The sequence below is a fragment of the Condylura cristata genome, unplaced genomic scaffold (genome assembly GCF_000260355.1).
Source record: "Condylura cristata isolate star-nosed mole 26May11 unplaced genomic scaffold, ConCri1.0 scaffold00010, whole genome shotgun sequence".
Classification (NCBI taxonomy): Eukaryota; Metazoa; Chordata; class Mammalia; order Eulipotyphla; family Talpidae; genus Condylura; species Condylura cristata.
In genome coordinates this window covers 28646537-28654438 of record NW_004567111.1, presented here as the reverse complement: position 1 = coordinate 28654438, position 7902 = coordinate 28646537, and the positions used below count along the sequence as shown (strand labels likewise).

General features: G+C 33.5%; 1 pseudogene; it reads right to left on the bottom strand.

Moving 5' to 3' along the window:
• Nucleotides 1-6910: 6910 nt before the first annotated feature.
• On the bottom strand, nt 6911-7466 carry LOC101618903 (annotated as a pseudogene).
• Nucleotides 7467-7902: the final 436 nt, after the last annotated feature.

Here is a 7902-nt window from a genome sequence, read left to right as displayed (position 1 = left end):
GGATAAATTATTACCTATCCCTCCCTAACCAGTATGACTCAGAGACAATAAATTATGGAGAGATGTGAAAACTTTATGATAAAATTAAGGATTCAACCTTTTGTTTCAGTGTCCAGTAAAAATGTGTATGTGGAATGGAAGCAAAACTGCTTTTGATATTTGGGGGGGCATAAACTGAGGGTACACTCCTGCATTTTGTGTCTATGTAAAGAGTTTTGTGCTTTTTCCCAAACTGTCAGATGTCACAGTGGAATTCTTCCATCAGCATCAATGCTCAGTCAGCTAGCAGTGACAACCCAAGTTGTTAACCACAAAGCAGACCTGACGAGCATAAAAATATTAACTTTACAGTATATTTTCTAAGAAGGAATAGAACATTTTAAAATAAGTTTTCTAAAGAAAAATTTACTTTTACATAGAAGAAAGTAGAATTTAATGTAAAGCAAAACTAACTCAGTGAAATGTTGACTTCACCTATCATTCTGGATGTTTATTTACTTAAAAAGCTTTTAAAGCTAAACAAATTTATATAAAGCTGAAATTTAGATAGTGGATTAATTTTTGATCTTCAAATATAACAAAAAGATGAAAGATATTTAAATAATAAATAGAAAAAGATAAATAGAAAAAATGGCCTAGAGAGTCAAAAGATTTCCTTCTTAGCCCCAAATTACATAGTTGTGAGCACATATGGTTGTGCTAAGTCACTTTGTTGTATACTATGAAATTGATTTGAAGTCTGGCAATCAGTTCTTTGTTGTCAGAATTGTTTTGGTTTCCATACAAATTTCAATAATCTCATCTATTTGAAGAGTGCCACTCTATTTTTTGATAGGGATTATACGTCTGTAAAATGTGTTGGGTGTGAAGACTGTTTAAACCATGTTCATTTTTTTTCACTCCATGAGCAAGGAATATGTTTCCATTTCTTTGCATTTTCTTGAAAAAACCCATTTTAAAGCAAGAAAACATCTGATTTTGTCATATAAGTGAGCTCATCTTTGTATGAAGCCTTCTCTGTGCTTCTTGATGTCGTAGATTCCTTAAAAGCCTGGTTTGCCCTCATTTACTTCAGAATTCACTGCCATGTAAAATCTCCATACCTCGTTTAAATTTGGCTTTTATTCCTAGTAATTTGTCTGATGTTAATTTATTTGTTTGTTGGGCCTCAGAACAACCTAGATGGGTGTAATAATTTCTCCACATTCCCCCTACAGAAGGGTCATAATGAAATCAAGTCCCATTATCTTTACTGGAAACCTGATCAATGCAACATGTTTCATTGTTTATATCTGACTTTCTTTAATAATAGACTTATATTTCCCTAGATAACCTCTCAACTAACCAACCTAAAGTCTTAGTCTTAGAATTTATTTTAAACAGAAATCCAATTAAAACTTTAAATACAATGGTACGAAAACTTGGTAACTTTTTATAATGCACTGCATTCCCAAAGCTAGAACTGCTTGAGCACTTCCAATACTATAATTGAACATGAATATCAGTTATATATGGAAGGGGGTAAACAATGTGTAAAATAATATAAAAGGGAGACTAAATTAAGGCAGATTTCTTACTAAAGAAGAAATTGTAACAAATAGAATGAGAATAAAATAGTTGAATGACAAAGTTTTGCTTTAATATTTTTTATTATCAATAGACAATAAAAGTCTTTACAAAGGGAATATTTAACAATTTGCAACAGCTTCCCATTTCTCTGAACTTAATATTTTGTCACTTTTTTACTTGTGTGAGAAAGAAAGAGGAAAAATTTGTACATATTTTTCAATTTTCTAAATTAGCACATTTTATTACATTTGTATCAGTAATTGCTAGTTCATTGCATATTAAGTCTATTCATTGTAATTTGGATAATTTTAATTGTAATATTGCTATAGTAACACTATCAAAGGTGAATGCTAACTTAACCATCATGTTTGGCATCCAAATATGCATATTTAATATAGATATTTTTATGATTATGAAGACTTCTAACTTGCTAATGAATATTCGTTTGTTTAGTTTTTTTTATTTTAATCTAAGTGTGTAATCTGAAGATTGTTTACTTAGACTCCTTGAAAAATTGGCAAACAGTAAGGGAATTATTTTTGCTGCATCAAAAATCATGTTCCTTAAGAAAACATAAAATGTTATTAACTGTGCAAAAGTTGATTTTTACTTTGTTGACCAAGAACTTTTTTTTTTTTTAATAATTTTTCCCCTAGCCATTTAACTGAAGGGCCAAATAAAACTAAGTGCTTAAGATATTTCTTTCCAAAATCAGTAACATATTTTTATTGAAATATGACATTTTTGCTGGTTTCAAAATGTGCTGAACTTGCAAGCTGTTGTTTATCCCTCACAGCAAGCTTTTCTCAATTTATTTTTTTGCATTTGAAGAAAACTAATTTAATGCTTGAAATAATTAAATCAATTTAAAATTTATTTTAAAATATTGAAAATTTATAACATTTCTTTTTAATCAACCTTTGATTACCATAGCCTACTAAATTTCAATTAAATTTAAAGATTGTTATAATTTTTATTAAAAATTGAATGATGCCCTGCTACCCATCTACACAAGGTAATCTGGGAGAAATTTCAAAAACAAGATCCCATATCTTATCTTTGGAGTTTCTGATACAGAAAAAATACATATGGATATTAAACTTTTTATATCCTGTGTCTATTATATCTCTCCCCAACAAAAAAGTAAAAAAAAAAACTAGATGTCAGTCTCCAGTTGAAATGCTTTTAGTGAATATGCAATTTATTGTCAACAGATATCAAATAATAAATTGTTTATCTTTGTTCTTATTTTTCCATTTTATTTGAACTAGAGAGATTATTTTAGTTTCCTCTAAACGCCTTTTATGCTTAGCAGGAAAATGAATTCATTATACTATACAACTTATCAAAACCTGAAATTAGATTTATCAAAATTATCAAGGCAAGATAAAAGCAGTAATTTAGTGCTCTTCCATTTAAGTCTTTAATAGTTGTGTTTTCCAATTGATTTTCTTTACTTTAAAAGTAAATTTCGGGGGCCCTCTCTGGTGGTGCAATGGGTTAGAGTGAAGCACTGCAAGCTGACTGCAGCTGCCTCAGTGCAATTCATTCCCCCTCCAGGAGGTGACCCACATGGCAAGGCAGACCTCTCCTGACCCGCTCGCTGCTCCCCTCAGTAGTATACTTAGTCAGTCGGCCTGATCTGCTCCCCACTCTGTCTCTGGTGAATCCTCTCACCCACCACACTTCTGGCCCGTATCCCAGTTCTATATGAGTAAATAAAGAAATCTTTTAAAAAAACAAACAAACAAAAGTTGAAAAAATAAAATAAATTTTGCTGGGCCTCCCTGGTTCTGCAAGTGTTTAAGTCTCAGCACTATGAAGCTATCAACAGCCACTGCAACACTAGTTCCATTCTCTGCCAGGGAGCTAAGTGTAGCAGACTTCTGTCTTCGCCAGCTGCTTCCCTCAGCAGTGTATTTCAGTAGAACTGCCTGTTCTGCTACCCACTCTTATCTTTGGTGAATCTCTCACCTCCCTGTACCGCTGGCCTATATCCCAGCTCTTAGAAAATAAAAATAAAAAATATATATATTATTGATTAATCTACTTTCTAAAAAGTGTTTTAAAATATTTTCATTTACATATCAAAAATAATAATACATATATGTGATCATCTTTATACTGAATTGTTTTTCTGGTAATTTTCAGAGACAGACTCCTAATTATGTACTTTTATATTTTCTGAATTTTAAATTTGCCTCTCCAACTGTTTTCTAGATTCAGTTTTTAAGTATTGGGTGCTCTATGTTATTTAAATGATCAATACATATTTTATCTGTGGCTATTTTACCTCTCATAAGAATGAAAACTTACTGGGATAAAATATTTTGGATTTAGTTCATCTCCAGATCTTTTTTAGGATTTGCTATGATATCATCTGACTATAAAATAAAATGCTAAAGCAAATCTAAAATTTATTTCTTAACATTTAGGTTTGCTTTTGATAACAAATAGTCACCACTGTTTGGAATGGAGAAAGCACATTTATTCTTGGAGTCAAGATCGAAAAGTAACCCAGAAGCTAACAGACCTGTGGAAAAGTGTTCCCCAACTACTTACTTTCTTTACATCCCACTCTAAGTAGAATTTAATTTGTACACTATCAGGCAGGCAGGTTTTTGGAGTAATAGGAAAGGATTACATTCAACTAAGCATGTTACAGAAAGAGACTTCATTTTGGGGCCTATCTAAATTCTCTGAGAGAATAGTATGCACTACTTTAAACTCAAAAGATCATTTTTTTCTGGCAAATTAAATCTATATGGGAAGAAACTAACAATCGTAGGAGAGAGAATGATATTTGAGTCTCTTGAAAGGGTGAGGGGGCTGCTGAGCATCACATTGTGGGTGGCAGTAAGGCTTATCACAGAGCTCTACTTCACAGTTTTTTTCTCTACTCTGCTAACTCTGCAAGATTATTTTTCTTGGCCCAAAACTTGTTAATTTTCTTTTACAATTTCTTATTTTTATTTTTTTGTTCATAGGAATAGTTTCCTGCTTATACGTTTTGTTTTCTTTTAATTTAAAATAAATCACAAAGATATATAACAATATATTGTCTGTCATACTGTGACATTTATTTTTTATTTGATTAGATTTATTTTCTTTACTTCATTTATTTTCATTTACATTTTATGATCTACATGGTGAAAGACTGCTTAAATGGGAAAATACGGATTTTTAAACTTAGGTACTATTATTAATCATAACACTTGACCAAGATTTTACCCTTCTTGAAGCTCAATTTAATAGGAATTATGAGACTAATAAGGCTTATAAAGCTTGTAATGGCATTAAATAAGATGTTGCATGTGAAACTTCTTTGCTGGCATTAAATAATAAATGGCATGTGAAATTTCTATAAACTTGGGTTGGTTATAGATTTTAGTTCCTTTAATCAAAATTTTAATTTAGGAATATTTGTTTGTGGCTTATCTTGAATCAGTAATCAATATTGAATCTTTCTCCCCATACTCTTTTTGTATCCAGTAGCTTCATTTTACTAGTGTGCATTTCCTAGTATAAATGAATAGTAATGACTGATAAATACTGCACTGTATTTACATCCCTTTGGGGTCACATGTTGCCATACATCATGCCTGTTTTTCTGTCAGCTTTTATGATCAAATCTAAATCTGTTTACTCTCACTTTTCCTTAGCCATTGGGGTAAGGAGATCTTGGGGATCTATTTACTTTATAACCTATAAAAGTTTTGCTACTGAAATTCTTCTCCACATGCTGCTAATAAAGTGCCTAAGCCAGAGAGGGCATCATCCTCATTCTTCATAACCTGTCAGCAGCTGAGCTGTCATCTGGATTAGAAACATAAAACCTGTGGAATATTTGACTCATTGTTACTTGGTAGGTAAAATAGGGGAGTGGTAGAGGGGCAACTGTCTTGGAGTATGATCCTGGGGTCTAGCCCAAATGCTTTTCCTATTGCTTTTGGATTACATCTCCTCTTGTTTCAATAGATTTTCCCTCCTTTCTCTAATAGAGTGTTTATGCATCCTCAAAACTTGTTCCACAGTTCAAGTCTTGTACTTTTAGTAGTCTTCTCTCAAAATTAGTCTCATTAATTTACAGAACAAACTTTATCACATAATTGAATGTGGAATATTGCCTTTCTACATGTAGTCCCACTTAGTTTATAAAGCTCTCATCACTGAAACATAAGGAACACAATTATTTTTATAATTTCACACTTGAAGTCAGGACAGGGAAATCAAATAGTATATCACTATTTTTTTTAAACTAAAGGCACTTTTTAAACTAAAGCATGCCATTCAATTTTATTAAACTGAATATATATTCAATAATATACAAGTGATTAACAGTTCACCTTTACCATGCAGGCCAGGATTTCTACATGGAGGCATTCTTAAATAAGGTTTTCTATTTCCGTAACATTTTCAAAGTCACACAGCATGCCAAGTAACACTCAGTAGACTAACTTGAACACTCTGACTAAAAGTGGTGAATTCCTGCCTTTTGTATAGCAAAATTAGTTGCTCTACAATAAACTGAGATATTTAGTCATTTAAATTTTAAAATCCTTGTCCCAAGACATCTTGACCAGAGCTTTCTTTTCTTCATTAACAATTGTATTTCCTACTTTAAGTGCCATATTTTCTTTTTTATTAAGGTTGATTTATTTATGCATACAGAACTGGGGTGCAGGCCAGAGGTGTGGGGGTTGAGAGGATTCACCAGAGATAGAGTGGGGAACAAAACAGGCAGATAGACAGAAAAACACTGCTGAGGGGAGCAGCAGGAGAAGTCTGCTTCACCATGTGGGTCAGCCTCCTGGCAGGGGATGGAACTTAGTGCTTCGGTGGTTGTGGATAGCTTCATAGTGCTGTATTTTAACCCACTGTGCCACTAGGGAGGGTCCTCTTTGTTTGGTTTTAGCTCTGGGTTGAGAGGTGGAAAGGGTTTTGGTATCTCTACATGGGCTTTGAATAGTAGTTTCTTAGAAGGAAACCCAGGTGCTCTGACCCTATTTGGGATCTAGTTTTCACCCACACCTAAGTATACTAATTCTATTTCACACTCACATGAAACGTCATAGACTTTCCTAACGTTGAAAAAGGCTTAAGTGGACCCATAAACATCAACATTAATAATTACATGAAGTGAATTTAAATCTATTTCTTCTTTTTCTTATGGTTTTGTTCTTCATGTTTTCTTGATATTTCATGAATAACCACTCCTTCAAGGTAAAAGTACCACACCTTCATTGGCTTTTGAATATGCTTCAATTCCTTTTTTTCTTGCTCGTGATTTCTCTAGTCAAAAATTTCGCATGCTGTTGGATCTGAATCTACTTCAAGAATTTCAAGTCCTACAACTTACAATTCTCACTGGCATGCTGCAACAAGCTTTGTTGATAGTATTTCCATTTACATCAAACATTAATTGCTCTTTCCCAACCCTTTCCAGCACCAGAATTCAACCTTTGCACAAAGCTCTGCTTCGAATTATAGCTGTAGCAATAGGCTGTCTTCCCTTGTCTGTGAAAGATTCTATTACTTCTTTCACCTGATGAGTGGGATTTACTTTCAATTTCAACACTTCTACAAGGGCAATTATTGGCTCTGCTGAGTCGTCAGATTATTGCTTTAAGTGCAAAAACAGTCACTACTTTAATGTTGCCTCTAACATGTTCACAAATCACATCACAAGCTAGCAGTACTTTTTTGGGTTTTTCAGGCTCAGTCTCAGCTTTGTCACAGTTGTTTACAGTAAGGACAATAGGAACTTGAGCATCTTTGGCATGCTGAATAGATTCTACAGAATGCTTGATTACTCCGTCATCTGCTGCTGCAACCCACATGATAATGTTATCATCAGAGTACCTCTGGATCTCAAAGCAGAGGAGCGACTTTATCATGTTTATCTTTTCTGCAGAAGGCAGGGAGACACCAATGCCCTGAGTGATGCCTCCAACTTCTATTGAGTTTTTTGCAGTTTGCCAATAATGTTATTTCTCCATGATCCACAAAATCCATTATAATAACAACTGGGGGGGGCTTGGGGCTAATAAAGCTGGGCCTGCCCGGGTCTTTTATGTGTCTTTATTTTCCGTGACTTTGTCCTCTTTATTTTGCTTCTTATTTTGTCATCCTACTTTCGTTATCACTTCTTTGACCCAGACTTCATCGAAATGTTGTCTGCTTCTAGTGAATCCTGGTCAATAATGGTATTCATTAAAGGTTCACATATAAAGTCGATGTCTTTCCACTGCCTGGCAGCAACTGAGCCGTCATTCCAATCCATACCTCTATCTCCATGTTAGATACTGTTGAAGATAATCGGTTCCTCTGTGA